A 17,588-nucleotide genomic window follows, 5' to 3' on the forward strand; every position below is an offset into this window, starting at 1 on the left:
AATAAAAACTTAGAAAGCCTGGAAATGCATATTTGTTGTGACTGTACCAAAGGACAAACTCCACATTTTATTGTCTACCTCACATCCTTAATAGGGTACAAACCCCCATGATTCTAGTCCTGGTTGTTATAATTCATTCTGCTCAATTTAAAAAGACAAAGAGGAGTATTTTCTTTTCAAATGCAACTGCACTTTCTCTCACTTAAAATAAAATGCAATGAAACAATACTGAACCTTTGAGGGACACAGTTTTTAAAACTCCACTGAAGACATCAGATTTGACAGGGAGAGAGTTTCTAATGCCACTGGATGCTGAGATTTGCAAAATCCAGATGTGCAATTTCACTTTTCATTGATATTAAGCTCTCATTTATTAACTTATTCCAATGTTGTGGAACTCATACAGTTGGAAAAGCTTGTGGTTAAACTTTTTCCTCCCTAGGATTTTCAAAATTTCAGTGTAAGCTGTGTGCAGGTTGTTTTTGTACTCAGAGCAGCGTGGCAAGCAACAGTTCAGACAGTTTCCCAAATATTCATTAGATATTGCTCACACAAAATTCAGATGAAGCATTTCCATTACATTTTTCAATTATTCTCAATCTGCAACATTAGCTAAAACTGGTCCTAGGAAATCCATTGCCATCAAAGTGGGTATTTGTGCATGTGCATGACAGAGACTCATTTTTATGCTGATCCCTCCAAGATCACACAGTAAACATTATGACTTCTCCCTTGGACAATGAAACAAACATCTGCTTAGTCAATGAAAATATAGATAATACTGAATTACCAAAATCAACCACCTCTGAATGATTCAATCAACAGGAGGAGAAGTTTCTGCTAACGATGGGACTGTACTTTGGAGATATGCAATCTGGGCAGCCTATCTCTCCGTTCTCCTTTACCTCCTTAACAACTTTAGATGCATAAATAAAATCTGGGACATTCCATTTATATTTTTAACTTCAAACCAGGCACGAGAGAAAGCATTTTGCTGAATGTCAAACTCACGCAAATATTATGCATTAAAAATGCAGTTGCAAGACCATTTTTTGAGGTTTCAGTTCCATTAATCACTTTGCCTCTAGTGGGGATCCCTGGATTTCACTCTAAACAGTTTGTGTCCATGCAGCACTGTCTACAGCTGCCTTTCCATTTTTTTTCCCCCCTCTTTCCTCCCCAACACTGAAAAAAAGGGTAGCTACTCACACTATCAAGGCTGACTGGGAAGACTTGCAGAAAGATCTTACGATTGGATTGAAGGGTGTGTGAGGACCAAAACATGCTGAATATTACCCTGAAGAACAGCTCAAACAAGTTCTTTTGCCCCAAAGATTTATAAAACAAGCATGACTATACTTTATCAATAACACAGACCAAAAAGCTAGGTCAGCCTTTTCATTTGTAACATCCTCCTTTCCTTTTTTTACCAAGTTCTGGGCTAACAAATTTTGATTCAAAAAATAGATGCCCCCAGGGATGGCACCTGGCTGCTTTCTTACAGCTGCAGCCAAAAGCACAAGGTTTCACTAGGACAGACCCTTCCTACAGGTAAAGGATGATGTGATATCCCATTTCTCTTTACCACATACCCCTAAGCACTCTGTGCTGCAACCACAGAGGGTACCATACCCAAAATTATGGTTTCGTGCCCATGGGGCACAGACTATGCTTTACTGGAATAAATATAGCTCCACTGATTTAACTCCAAATGAATCAGATATAACAGTTTAATACAATAATCATCCTGAGGAAGCAATGAAGGTTGTGGACTGATGGCAACATTAACCTGGGGGATCACTTCCGTCTTTTACTGGCCTTTTTTATGCATTTTTTACAGCTCTGTACACAGATCACTGCAAATGGAAACCCTTTTCATATCTTTTTTTTTTTTTTTCTTTTAGTAAATTTGGGTTCAGCTGTTGCAGGGGTCAACACAGCAACACTCCTTGCTTAAAATGTACTCTCTTGATTGACAAACACTGTACAGTTAGCATTTTTGACCAAACAACCAGATGATTTTGCAAGTGGAAACTCCTTTTTTTCAATACAGCTGCCTTAGGGGTGATCTTGGAACAGAATTATACCATTGCCATCAGCATCCAGGGCAGGAAATAGAGCCAAGACTATCTTCCCCCCTAAAAAACCACTATGGAGTTGATGGGGGAAGCCCTCAGTTTTAGCAACAAACATCCAGTTGGAAAAGCAGACAAACACAAAAACTCATCCCAGAAATATATTTCTTTGGGGATTTTGTTTTTGTTATTGATCTTCCCAATCTCCTCAGTTAATAACACCTTAGGGTGGATATATCCCAGTCCTTTTTTTTTATTTCTAATTCCTCTCATCATTCTTTAAAACAAAAATCTCTTATAAAAAAAAAAAATAGAAAAAGAGAACTCTTCCCTTCTTGAAAGGATTTTAAACCTGTATTTGAACTGACTTTCAAAAGAGAGGGGCTTTAGTTATCCTCTAATACCAGGTCTAGCTGAATAGTATTCAATACCATTCAGCATCATTTTTTTTCTGAAGATTGTGTCTTGGTTTACTGCCAATGTCCTTGATCAGAGCACAGAAGCATTTACTTAGGAAAATAACATTAAATGGCAGCCCATGGCAACAATAACAGCTCTATCGCCGGAATACACTCACAGAGGATGCATGGGTGGCTCGATGGCCCTGAACACTTAAGTACCTTTTTTTTTTCCCTTCAATTCCCTCTGGTACATTAATTTTTATTGATAGCTTATAGCTATGGCAAGTGGTCTTGGTTTTACTAACTTGCAGGACTGAAGAATATCACTGATGTGGAAAAAAAAAAAAAAAGGAAAAAAAAAAAAACCACAACCAAAACCAACATAACAACAAGCTACCTGGCCACCAGGCTGTGTGTTTGCATTCTTGAACCACAAGCCTTTATTAAGTTGGAAAAGAAACGGATCTTCCCTTCCATACTTTGTCTGCTCACTCATTCATTTCTTTTAAAAGATGAAAATAAGCATCGTTTCTCCAATTTCACAGAAGTTGTAGTTGATTTGCTCTGCAGTCCCGAGTACAAAGTGTAGCGGATTTGGGAAATCCAGAAATTTCTTCTTTTGCAACCTATTCTTACCAGCACAGCTAAATCCTAAGGAAAATTCTGTAAAGTAAAATGTCACATGGAAATGTAAACCTCAACAAGTCGCAGAGAGAAAGCAAACAAACATTACTTCTTTACAAAGAAATCTGGTAGTGCTTAAAGTTGCTTCCCTTTTCCCTGCCTGTGTCTTTTTATCTATCACACAGATCTGTGTGCATCCAGTTTTACCTTAAAAATCTGATCTGCCAGAACAAAGAAAAAACCAACCTGTCTGATCATTTGCAATAAATAACTAATTTGTGACAAAATAATTAGGAATAAAAGGTTATAGCATCCAAGTACAGAGAGTTCTCACTGGCCACGATCTGTAATCAAGCATTTCTAGAACCCATGCTGGAGGTTGTCCCCTCAATCCTGGTGTTAATGGATCATGCTGAGGTTGGTTTGCTTTTTCCCACTGAAATCTTAGGAGACATTAAGCTAATTCAAAGAGAATGCAATTCCTGTTATTTCTACGTATGTGACATAAAAGTGACCTTGCACCGTTACAACAGCAACACAGCTGCGTATTGGTGGCCAGAAATCTGGAACACGTGCAAATTGCTGAGTCAAGCCTTTAAAAGTAACACACACATTAGTAATGCTAATGATACTTGAAAATAAGTGCTAAAAAAAAAAAAAAAAAAAATTGGTGCATTACAAATCTTCCATTAGAAAACCCACAGCTCTTATAAAATGAGTATTGTTTCACTAAACATGAAATTAGTCTTCATGTATGGTTTATATTTCACTGTTCACTGAAACTTCACCACCTACTCCCATTAACCCTGCACAGGCGTGGAAGAAACCTGAGCACAAAATACCCCCCTTCGTATACCCTGGGCTGCGTCTTCAGCACCAGCTTCTACAAGATACCAGTGGGTCATGCAGACTTTGGAGATGAAACAAGACTGCCAGTACTCATCCCTGCAGGAAGCTCATGGAGCCTCAGCACCACACCTACACAACATACAGGGCAGCAAGGGGACATGATCCTGTCCACCCCTGAAGATCCTGCTCAACAAACCAGAAGGAAGAAACACTGACTAAATGAGCTCATCCCTCTGTTTTTGCTGAAGTCCAATCATTCAGCTTGTGGTATTATTGCCTTTTGATGAGTATTTGTCCAAGGAGGAAATAACAGCACCACTGAGTCCTGACTCCAAAATAGTCAGGCATCACTGCTAAACCTACAGAGCCACAGCATCTCACCAGCACAGTCCAACTGAATTAATTGCTAGTAATAGTCATAGAATCATAGAATTAGTAAGGTTGGAAAAGACCTCCAAGATCATAAAGTCCAAACTTTCAACCAATACTACCAAGCCCACTGAACCCTATCAAGAATTGCCATGCCTACCCGCTTCTTGAACACTTCCAGTCATCCCAGTGGCTCCAAAAGCACTGGAATATGTAGATGACACCCTGCAGGGACTGACTTCCTAAGCTGTGGTCTCAGCACATGTGTTTGCAGGACAGACATATCTCTTAGAGACGCCTTTGCAGAGCAGAGAATCATCACAAGGCCCTTTGGACACTACACTGTACAATGAAATGCCACTACTCATGGCTGTATCTAGAAGACAGAAAATAAAATTAAGACTGAAAATGGGGCTCATCTTCACTCCTAAAAAGCAATAGGAGTTTGGATCAGACTTCTGATGATTAGGCTAATATAAATTATTTCACGAGCATCTTCTTTCCCAATCTAAGATCACATAGTGTGACATATTAATTACCTGAGCTACTCTCCATTTTAGGGCATCTGTGGTGAGCTCAAAAGGAGCCTCACATTTGCAGACACTCTGGGCACACTGCTCCAGCAGGGGATCACAGTGGGTCCAATGGCAGGAGATTGCTAAGGTAAAGGCTTTTTGGAAAATGAGAGACAAAAGCTCTTTTAATTTAATAACGCGTCTAATTTTTATACTCTCACCTTTGTTTTGCCTTTTTTTCAACATTTGAATACTCTGAAAGGATGTAAGGAAACCTGATTAATCAGCATTTTCAGAGATGAATCTGATCTCCAGGAGCTCTTTGGGAAAAATGACTGAGGCGCACGGGTTTTCTAGTTCTGATTAGGAATCTGCAATCAAAAATTATGTTTACGTAAAGAAACTTAAATATTATCAACAGCATTTAGCACTGCAGAATTGGCACTAATGATAAAAATTAAGTACTAGTGAATCACGTCTAAAAATTTTTACATTTAAAACAACAACAACAAATCTTTTTCCTTTCAACCACAAGAGCTACGACTTCCTGATGAAAATCCCAGAGGTATTTTCCTCTCCTCTGGAAGGCATATTTCCCTCTAATTAATGAGGGTGAGGGACTGAGGCGAAGTGAAGGGATGAAGCAGAACCTGACTGCTCTCTGCGGCTCTCGCTGCTCTTTATAAGCTGAGGAGAGAAATTTCCCCTGCCAAGCTGTTTTGCTGTGGGTTCAGCACCTGTTTTGTAAACTGGGATCCCAGTCCTTGGTTCAGTGAAGTCTGTCAACAGCAGCAGTGACTGTGTGCAGGTTGGTTCTGTACAGGCCAAGCTCACTTTTTTTGGCATAGTAGAAAGGGTCAGAATGACTGTCCTGAGAACGGGCTCAGGATCGTGTATTTTACTGCCTGGACTGAAACAAAATATTGATTAGGACTGCTTTTAATATGCTTCCTATATTAATGGTTGGTTTTCTTTCTATTCCTTCAAGGCTTCCCAGTAGCTGAATTTTAGAAGCAGCTCACCAGCTCTGAAAACATTCCAGTCTATATGTGAGGTTTCACATTCACTGGAAGAGAGAAATACATTTTAACTGAATTGAGAAACATCTTTTATAACAGGGAGAGATAAAGAGCAAAGGGAGAGATTGTTCTACCGTCACATAAAAAGATCTTGGCGCACGACTCTGCTACACTGAGATTGAATAGGGGATACAGCAGATATTTAGTCATTTGTTCCCTGAGTTTTTGACTGGCTGTAGCAGTGAGGGAAGTGTTACCATAAACATCTCTGAATTGCTAGAGGAAATTTTATTGTCTGCCAGATTCACAAATTGAAATCGATCTTCACTCTCCCACCACCAGTTTTGCCAAAGTTTCTGCAAAGTAGACACAACAAAATGTGGTAGCTTTTCAGGTTACTTCTGATTAAATTCATATCATTTGTCTTGAAACAAAAGTTTTTTCTCTTTTTTTTTTTTTTATCTGACTGCAACATATAATTTTAGTCAGCTAACACTAAATTAGACACCCACTCAGATTTATTATGATAAGAACATTCAGTAAGCTAATTTCAAGATGATGACTCCTATAAATTCTTATAATTTATTATTTAGTACTTTGGTTTTTAATCATTAAGTACGTGAAGACTTTGTAGGTCAAACCTGTATTAATGAAGACAGTAATCTATTTTTCAAACTCTCTGCTCCTCACCCACCTTTCAAATTGTAAATTAACAGAAATATCTTTAAACATATGTAGAAGAACAAAGGGAAAAAATGGGAGTATTTGCAGCACCATTTAACTAACCATTCCTGAGACCGTGTCTATTAAATCCATTTCCTCACACTTTTTGCAATTTTTACCAAAGGGAATGCTGAAATCAAACAAAACAAAAGATAGTCCTTAAATGAGCAATTTTAATAATCAGAACAGCAAAAATTAATGGAAATTATGCAAAGATAAGCACTAAAGTTTTCATTAGATTGTTACATTAGCACAAATGGGGTCATTTAGAAGAACTTTCTCTTGCTGGCCACAGGTTTCTGAAACTTAAATATTAACCATATGAATTTTTTAAGAGGCAAGTAAAGATATCAGAGGAGATCTTCCCTTTCACTCAAGCCCACGCTGCAGCACAGACTTCCTAATGACTCCTGTACCCGGGTGGGACTGGAGGGAGCTCTGCTCCCGTCCTGCCCTCTGACTATTTGAAATTCCCATTCTGATTTTACGCATGCTGGTCCTCAGCACATATTGACCTTTCACTTATTATGCTACATCTGTTTGTTTTTACATCTAATGTTTCATTGTCCTCCGTTCTCTGGTGCTTTTATTCCCCGCGGGACATTTAATCCTTTACAGCAACACTGAACATTCTTTTCAGGAACGCATCGGGACTCTGAAAATCTGAATATATCACACGCAGTACAGCACATTAAACTACTCAAGAATGCTGTAAATCAGTTGAAATGTATTTTTAGGAAGAGCTCCTATAACTATTGCAGATCTCACACACACACATGCATTTATCTTTTCTCTGCTGTTGCAAACTTAGTGACTCATTTGTTACCGGGAATAATAGTTGTGTCATTTCTTCATGCAATTAATAAAGCTTTGTGCCATGGGTACCTAATAAATGAAATTCACAACAGGAAACAAAGCCCTGCAAACAAACTGCATTGACAGAGTTGCACCTTGTTACCAATGATTCACTTGTCCTTTCCCCTTGTAACCTTCCAACACAGGTACAAATATTCCTGGAAATATTTGATTTTGTGTATGCATGAAAAAAACCCAACATTACAAATAATTTTATTCAGCCTGTAGGCAGGTTTGTCCACTGGCAAAAATATATTCTGTTTTGGTGGAAATCATTTGAAGAAGAGTCTCACCTTCACTTACACGTATGGAAAAGAACACGGAGGCGTTGCAAAACAAAATAAAGGATTTAAAAACCGGAATAATTTAGGCATGGATTGATTTAAACACAAAATAAACCACTGGTGATCACCATATTTTAACTAGAACTAGAGCAACAGACACTTTCTTGGTCGTGCATTACTTCCACAATATAAGCTCTGCTAAAAGGATTGCATCTGGGGAGGATTGCATGGTTTGGGGGGAACCACAAGGGACAGGAAGGAAGGGTGGGAAACAAGGAAGGAACTAGGTTTGCTTGTGGCTAGGAAAAAAAATTGAAAGGAATGGGAAACTGCAAGTCAGCATTTCTGTAAGTGTCCTAGACCCAAGAAGGGTAAATAAGCCCCAGCCCAAACAGAGGGGAGGTTACGGCACTGATCACATCCAGAGCATGGAAACAAGGACTAAGAGAAACAGGGCTAGTTTAAGGACTGGATTTCTAAGTCATTAACCATTTCCTGTTCAAGAAAGCATCAGGAAAACATATCAGAAAGCACATATTAGTGCAGTGCTGTCCTAGAACGTGTGCTCCCTACCTCGCTGCTGGTTCTGCAAGTACAAGCACAAACCAGCTCTGCAGGGGTAGAGGTTTGTGGACCAGACCTAGTCCACCACCCATCTCAGTGTGAGTGTGCTCCAAGGATTCTGATACATACTGACAGCCCAGGGGAGACCTTAGGGGCCTCACTGCCTCCCCAAAGCCAGGAATCATCACAGAGATGAAACCTTCAGAAAACTCCAAACACGCCCTGAATGTCTTCAGATCTCACTGAAGGGAAACCAAGTGACAGAGAACTCAGCCAGCATGACCAGACATATTTGGAACAGTACCAAATTTTGGAGGGGAAGGGCACTTTTGAGTGGAGAGCATTTCAAAGGCTCTAACCTCCAGCACTGATGTATGAAGAAAGCCAAGTGCTTTAGCCAGAGCCCTCTGGGCCATGATGTGAAATGGGGGGAAAAAAACAGACATGTTTTTTCCCCACATAGTGCTTTGCTGCTGGGAGATCCAGTTCCTGCCTGAATCCTCCCTGAGGCAATGCACAATGTGCCCCTGAGTTCATCTATGTAAGACCACGTATGATTAAAATTTACCAACAAGATGTTGTTAAAAAAAAAATAAAATAAAAAATTAGGCTGTTCTTAATTTAGATACTAATACTTTACACTAGGTGGGTTGCCCCCTTCTATCCCAACCAATAGCAAAACTAATAGATCATTCACTTACAACTCTTTAGCAACCTTTTTACCAACCAAACGGTGTAAATGGCTAAACTGATGGCACTGGACCTTGGGGTGATCACTCAAATCAGCCTCTATTTCAAGAGGCATGTGTAAAGCCATTGCCCCATCTTTGTCTCATGTTTTCAGGATAAGCAAACATGACACAAGGGGAGAAAACAATTCCACCAAACAATGTTCATCTCCATCCTTGCCTGGAGGAATCACTGCCAGGGGCCAAGTAGGCAGCTCCATGGCAAGGCCATTTTGTTCTTGGCTTCTACTACTGGAAGGATTCATGTCACAGGGTTTTTAATGATGCTCTGATATTCCAGAATTCAAGCTTTGAGATGACGGAGGCCAACTTCTTTTGTTTTCACTGAGACTGAAACTGCTTACAGCATGGCTGATTTTGGTCCACAGACCCTTGCCTGCTGGGGTCTAGACCAAAACCAACAAATCTTTTTACAAAGGCCACTGCCCAGCTGTGAAATGATAACTTTCAGGCACTGCGGATTTGGGTCATATTTGACCTAATGATCTAGAAGTGAAAGTCTTCTTAATCCCATTACTAACACTCTGACTCATCCAGCTTCTGACTGTAAAAATGTCTGCTAAATTCCTTCAAAAGTTATGTTTTAATCTGAGAATATTAATTACCTTTAAAATTATGACTCCCCCATGATTTATAACCTTGCAGAAACTACTGCATTTCCATATGTGGTTTTGCAATTTTCATTTCTATATACCTATCATTTTCCATTGTTTATTTTCCTTGATTGATGGTAGGGCTTTGGAGGTTTCCCATTATGAGCCTTATAATTATCACTGGTAATAGAGAAGCTCTTTCTATTATATTCAGTGAGGCTGCCCAAATTATTCATTGTAGACCATTGGTACAGGACTACAAGGAAATAAGAATTTATTTCCAGTCTCAGGCATATGCTAGATAAGAGGATGTATTTATTTCTCCATGTTTCAAAAGGATTAAGGTTTGAAAAAATAAATATCACTTAGCTTGTCAGCATGCAGAACATTATGGTGCTGAGTTTAAAGTCCCTTCCCTGGGTTAAGTACGACAAATCTAAAAACGGGAGGGGGGAAATCTCAACTATATCCTTACTCAGCTAAATAAATGAATACTATATATTTTAGCTGTTAAGCAGGTTTACAGAACAGACTGCACAAAACTGTATCTTGGCTTTAACAGTATAATGTGCTTATTTAGAGAAATGCTACAAAATTCCAGAAGTCCTTGACCCTTGGCTATACCAAGAGCTCACTTGAATACATCATCTGGGTTTTGCTTAATTACACATAATTAGGAAATGTAATTATGCTTTCAGTATTACTCTGCCATTAGGAAGGAGTGTAGTGGACAGCAATAACATCAGTAGATTACAGGTCTTGAAATAAAAAAAATACAGTCAACCTAGATAAACAGAAAAAATACATGAAGACTAGTAAACCTTAACATAAAAAAAAAAAAACCAAAGTATTTTGCTCTTGGCAATGGAAGAATTCACATTTGAAAGGCATTTTTCCAGTCTTTTTGTTCAGAGCATCATTTAATGATATGCTCATTTGCATCAACAATCTGAGTGTCACCATTTTTTACTCAATTGCTTTGATGTGCTAACTTTCTAACATACTTCTGACTTTTTATCATTATTCCATAAACTAAACGCCATCCAGTTCACAGACTAGTAAATTACTTTAATTTTGCCATCTTGAAGAATTTAAGAACTTAAATGTTTAAGAAACATTTTCTCCAAGTGTTCCTCCCTATGCAAGTGGTGCTAAGGCACCATGATTAGGAATGCTGTCTAAAATAAGCTCATTCCCAAAGCAAAATTTACATGGCTTAGTAACGTGGGAAGGCAGCTATTTCACGCCTTGATGACTGCCCACCAAAGAAAACAGCAAATAGATGAATGCAAGTTGACAAAACAGATATAAGGGAAAGAGATCTGATCTTCTAGTACATCACATTTCTGCTGCTTTTGTTTATCATGCTTTAACTGCCTATTATAGCAACCAGCTATAATAAAATAATACACTCCATTAAATATATGCGTTACTTGTACTGTTTGCTCAGTGCTGAGAAATATTTCACCCATGTATACTTTAATAACACAGCATTTAGTCTTCCACTGTGCTTTGCCCTCCAAAACTCCACGCTAGAGACAACTGTGAGGTCAGCTGCACTCAGGCCTGAGGAATGGTGGTGGCTTTTCTTAGACTAGGCTCCCAGTCTGCCAGGGAATTGTTTTCTGCCCCTTTATGAAAGCTTTCTGCATCAAGCTCCACCCTGCAGGTCAAACACAGGCAAAAGCTGCTCTCACAAATGCAGCCTGAAGCCATTTGGAGGGGATGGGAACCCACGACACAAGATGTCATGAGCCACCAGGAGATGACTGGGGTCACCCCTAAAGTAACAGCAGGATGTGAGAACTCAGACTCACTGTCCCATCCATCTACCACCCAAAACAGTCCCATATCCAGAGGCTTCAGGAGAGCAGAGAAACAAACCTCTCTGGGTGAATTCCATATGTTCCCAGCACCTCAGGACACCCCACTGCTCCTGCCGCTGGCACTTGGTACCAGCACCAGACGTGCAGCCACCTCGGGAAGCTGAAGGTGAAGCTTCTAGCTAAGGGCAGCAACAATTTTTCAGGCATCTTTGGTTTAATCTTAAGAACATCTGAAAATAGCAAAAATTTCGTAGTAGCATTTCAATTGCTATTACCAGTCTGATTTCATGCGGGGTAAAGTCTTAAATACTACAGCAGTAGGCTGATTTTAGTGGGGGGTTTTTAAAGAATTTAACACTCCAAAAATGCTATATATAAACCACTGGCTTCTGTTATTAAAATATTAAACAGTGGCTATGCCTTAAATATCAGGGGCAGTTTGAACTGGATATACTCCCATCTTTTCCTTAAAGTGTTCAGCTCTGTTGCCATGCACTCTCAAACCATGTTTTGTTCCAAAAGCAACTGCAAGAACTAAGGAGGTGTGTGAAACAGCATCCTCTGTATAAGGTGCCTATCAGTTCATCAAACTTTCAGAGCCCTTTTGAAATATGCAGCAATCAAGCATCACATACTACATTTATAAAATAAATGTAATGTACGCTAGATGTAATCCAGACTATTTTTATCTGCATTAGATATCTGACTATCTAATATAAACTACTTACATGTTATCAGATATAATTACTGAATATATTTACTATTTGGAAAAGAGTGTAGCAGAGGATATAGAATGAAGATAAAATGTAGGGAAAGCGAGTAATTCATTACTTTAATTGCTTCAAGAAGCTATGATGATGTTATTCTGATATTAAAATAAGTTCTTTAATCAATCAGCCAAACATACTGACAAGGGTCCTTAAACCCATTTTTACCAACAGTAATATTTTGACAAATGTATTTTTTAAAAACCCACATACATAAGATAATTAATTGTAATAAATTTATTTACAAAGTGCACTTTTATTTGCCATTATACCTTCTTAATGAAAACAGTTCTCGAGCTGCTATGTTACCATGACCCACAATTGCAAAGACTGCAGACTGCAGTGGAACATTTTAAATAACAAAATAAATCTGTGCTGGTAATTTTGAACACACTTCAACTGACAAAATAACACTGATGGTAAAAGCATGACCAGGGCCCTGGCTCAGGGGATGGGACAAGTCATGAAGGCAGGGGAGAAGGAAGAGGGGAAATATTTACAAGTGCAGAGATGCACTTTACAGTGATCTATCTCTTGAATTTTCATAGCAGGATATCTGAGTGCTTTGAAACATGTCCTGATCACAAACAAGATTAAAGAAATGGGTTTATAAGCAATTCCAAGTGGGTTTCTTTGAGATCCCAAGCAAAGGACATATTTGAGATCTTTGAGATCCCAAGCAAAGAATCATATTAGCTGAACTTAGGACAAGAAAAGAAAAAAAATTATCCTATGAAGAAACATTTGTAAATTGGACATTTTTACTTGCTGCTAAGATTTAACTTAAGATCACCAGTAAACTAATCTCTCAGAGAAACTTTTCAGCACTTAGGTAAAAGAAACATTTCCAAGAATCTCTGATACATTCTCTGCTGAAGAAACAGCACTTTTACAAATCTCTTCCAGTGTACAGGAACATACTGGAATTTGTGGTCTTACACAGATGATTTAAGTCCTAAATACAAACTTTCTCTTACACATGGAATGCCTGGATACATCTGGGATTTTGGTGGCAATGACTAAGCAAAAGAAAGAGCAAGCCACAGTGTCTTAACTGGCCTGGGGAGTGTATCTCTTTATATATATTAAAAACATCCAGAAATATACCTGTAAATGTAAATATATAGATATATATTGTATGTGTATATATATATATATATATATATAAATAAAATACTCTGAAAGCAAAGCCTTGGAACAAACAGCATTTAGGACATGACTAAAATGGTTGTGAAAACAGAAAAGCCATCAAAGAAACCATAATTTATTTCCCCATCATACTCCAACTCTGTACACTGGACAAGATTTTAGATTTGAACAGACTGTACAACAAGATGTTTGGGTTTTAGTCTGCAAAGCTGTTCCACTGATACTGTTACACTTGTTTTTATATTGGGTCCTATATTTTTCTTCAAAAAAGTTCCTATAAATAAAAAAAGCAAAACCCATTTTTAGTTTACAAAAGGATTGTTCTAAGTACAAAGGGTTGTCTGCCACTTACTCAGTGGACCTCTATTAAACCCCCTACAATTTGGCTTCAGAAATAGGAGGAGAAAAACCCTTGCTGCACCTCCAAAGTGTGCAGCTTTGAGCCATGCCAAAGACCTTTGAACAAGCTTTATAAATGACATCCATATTTGTCCATTTTTTGACTTAAATTGCTTTTGGTTCAACTGCACGCGGCACTGAATTGCCTTGATGCAATGTCATATGGAATGACATAAAACACAGAAAAAAGCAAGTTGCTGGCTAGGATTAGGAAAGAAAGGAGTCACGGCCCTCGTTCACTTCAGTAAATGTTGGAGAAAATGAAAATGAAACTTCTGTGAAGAGGTAATCTCTTCAAAGCTCGATAAGAGCAGGTGGCATTTTATAAGTCTCAAGTTTTTCATGTTATATTTAGCAGGTACAATGAAACAATTTACATAGAGTCCAAGACTGCCCGTGTTCCTTTACTCTTGTTCAGGGTAAAGAGACACATTCTGCAATTCATTAGGTTTTTAGTGGGCAACCTAAGGTTTAAATTCGGTTTCAGCCCTGAGGAAGGAATCTCCCTCACAATCTTTTTCCACACAGCAAAGGCGAAGATGAATCCCAGCATTTGGGTGGAACGTTTTTATCTGCCCCAATTCTCCTCCTATCAGTAGCAAAAGCATTTACTTAAACTTGTAAATATGCATTTTTTGACATTTAAATTCCAGGTAAGTTGCTTAAATACAAACTGGGCTTCCAATTTTGAGTTCCCAGCTTCGAAACTGAGCTTTTTATTAGCATTTCTCAGTCTTTCACCCTTGGTTTTGACAACTCACAGAATCAAAGAATATGCCAAGATGGAAGGGACCCACAAAGATCAGAGTCCAACCCTTTGCCCTGCACAGGACCATCCCCAAGAGTCACACCATGTGCCTGAGAGTGTTGTCCAAACACTCTTTGTCAGGATTGGTGCTGTGCCCACTGCCCTGGGGAGCCTGTTCCAATCCCCAACCACCCTCTGGGTGAAAAACCTTTTTTTTTTTAATATCCAACATCAACTTCCCCTGATACAACTTCAGTCCATTCCTTCAGGTCCTTGAATTAAGACTGATCCCTGAAGAAATTCAAGAAGGAAAAATTCAAACGCTACAGTGCAATGTACTATACTCTTACATACTGCACAATGAAATACAGATAATTTTATTTCAGAGCTTAATATCTTCGACAGAACGAGTGGTTTGCAGAATTCAATAAATATCCTTAGTCTGATATTTAAGACGGCAATGCCTTCAACACCTAATAAGACTTTTATCAAAGAAAAGTATATTAAATTTATGTATCAAAGGAACGCCTCAAAGAGGCAAGCAGTTCAGATTTGATCACACGTGTTTTATTAGGTAGATCCACAGCTTTGCCCATCAGCAGCAGGATTAAGCCAATGCTGTGAATGGAAACCGAATGAGCCCATTGCTTTGTTTCTGTGGAAATAAATGTCTTTTATACTGATATTCTATTTCTGAGACAATGAGTAGCAGATTTTAGTGATGAAACCCCATCTTCTGGCTGAACTGGTGGATGTGGGGGAACAGCAGGCTGGGGATGGGGACCTGTGCAACCACCAGGCACTGCAGCTCTGTGCAAAGACCAAAGCTCTCAGGGGTGTCTCTGTGCACTCAGAGGGAAATGCAATGGAGAGTTTTGCTCAAGGAGGGGTGAGAGGGAAATGCAATGGAGAGTTTTGCTCAAGGAGGGGTCTGTGTGCCCAAGCCTGGCACAGCAACCCCTCTCACACCCCAACAGCACCCCCCAGGCCTTTACCCCCGGACCTGCAGGGGAAACACAAAGTGGCTCCGTGCCGACTACAGCAGTTTCTTTCTCTTTAGGCTGACCTCTAGCAAGAGGTATTTAATTTAAAGCAGACATTTCCCAGGTACTGTCAAGGATCCCACGTCTGGAGGGAGACCTGTGTGAGTGCACGCAAACTGAGAACCGAGCGGCGACGCGTGGGTTTGTGCCTCGAAAAAAAAAAGCATCAAATGTAGATTTCCTTCTCAAAGCCTGACAGCTGCAAGTAAAACATTTGTGAAAACTAGGGATATAGGAAGTTCAGAAACTAGTCTCAACTCGACAGACAATAGAAGTTCAGAAACCAGTCTCAACTGGAACAAAAGCAATGGGATTCCGTCTATCTGTAGCCATGCTCTGTTTTTTCCCTGTGGTAAGCATATGGTTGCATTCAAACCCGGGACATTTTTGTCCTAGCTATGTCACAGATTTCAGGAACGGCTTTGCATAAGTCACTTGGCCTTTGTTCAGCTCAGAACGCTGCAGAAAAAGCCAGCCTACTGCATTTATTTTTCTCTTTTTGCAGCAGGGAAATACAATACTCAGACGAGCGTAATAATTTATGTATCAAGCAGATGTGTAAGAGACAAGATCACAACCTTTACATCCAAACCCCGCTCGACTAATACTTCTAACATCCCATCTAACATACTTGCTTCAGTACAGTGATACATTTGTTTGCAATGATTGTTACATTGCTTTTGATTAATAATTAAAGAAAGATGCCTAACCCAGGAGGAAATCTTAGGGAATGACAGAAACATCCATTTATGATGGCAAGGAGGTAAAGTAGTACAGCAGTCCCAAGAGAGCAGCCACAGCTCAGATGTTACCTCCAATACATGCTGATGCCATCCTGCACTGTCAAATAAAACTGAACAGCACAATAGAGATATGTGACCAAAACTGTCAGCACCGATAGGTACTGCAGAAATCGTATTAGGAAAATGGATGTACTAAGATTCAATTTTTGGATTGTATGAAGGTTTAATTTGGCGACCTTGTAGGTCTTCTGGTAGAACAAGGGAGAGATCCTGCAGTATTTAAAGAAAAAGGAAAGAATAATCCATTTTTTGGCAATGCATATTTATCCCTTTATTTGCAATCAGCTGACTGAAAATAAAAACTAGCCTGGACAACATGATGCCCTTGTTCCAATCATCCCCTCTTCTTGTTCATAATGACCAGGATCACTGCTTGGGATTCCTCTTCCCTCATGTGGGGGTAAGAAAGGGAAATTCTCATTTACAATTTAATGATAATTACTTAATGCCAATAAATCCGTGGGCACAAACCCATTTCCCTCCAAAAAGACATCAAAGAAACTTTACAACTAAGTCCACAGGTGAAGTGGATGCAGATGTAATTTCTGTGTGTTATTACTTTGGACCTTTAGGCATATTTCTGATTCAGTTAAGTCATATCCACAGGGTCTGAAGATCTTCCTACAGAGACTAGAGGTGCCCAGCTTTATCTGTGTATGGACTAAGGTTACCATCCACTACTCTTGAACAATAAATGTCCTCCAGTTGCTCATCACTGCCTTCCTGCCTTTTTCCACCAGCACAGTCCACCAACAGAAAAGTTTGCAAAAAAAAAAAAAAAATTATCTAATTCACTGGTTTTTTGGGGTGACCACAGACTCAGTGGGAGCAAGTGCTGCTCCCTTGGCCTGAAGTGTGTGATGGAGTTCAGCCCCCCAGGAGGGAGCAGGGCAGCAAGGGAGGGGGAATTCGAGAGGGAGAGAGGAACGTATTCACAATCCTGGCTCTTAGTCAGCCCACAGCCTTCAAGGGCACTGATGTTACAGCGAGCAAAACTTTGAACCTTTCTAAGCACATTCATCACACAGGTAGGCTGTGTTTTCCAATTTGGTGTGATATATGACCTAGGATTAATCAGCATGCATTGGAAAAAAAAAAAATATCAACACATCAAAATTATTTTGACCACCTGCACAATATCTCTTGATTGTCAAAATACATCTGCGGGCTGACAAATGGTAACAAGATTTTACATTAGAAAAAACGTGCTGTTGATGGACTTAAATCGTACTG

The 17,588-nt window shown here is 39.3% G+C and overlaps 1 protein-coding gene across 1 annotated transcript in view; it reads right to left on the reverse strand.

Annotated features, from left to right (window-relative positions):
• WWOX (WW domain containing oxidoreductase) overlaps positions 1-17,588 on the reverse strand; it is a 485,627-nt gene that overhangs the window by 174,073 nt on the left and 293,966 nt on the right. The gene's annotated exons all lie outside the window — the stretch shown is intronic.

Source organism: Empidonax traillii, unplaced genomic scaffold (assembly GCF_003031625.1).
Source record: "Empidonax traillii isolate 1590-97213 ecotype Southwest subspecies unplaced genomic scaffold, ASM303162v1 scaffold413:size1348891, whole genome shotgun sequence".
Classification (NCBI taxonomy): Eukaryota; Metazoa; Chordata; class Aves; order Passeriformes; family Tyrannidae; genus Empidonax; species Empidonax traillii.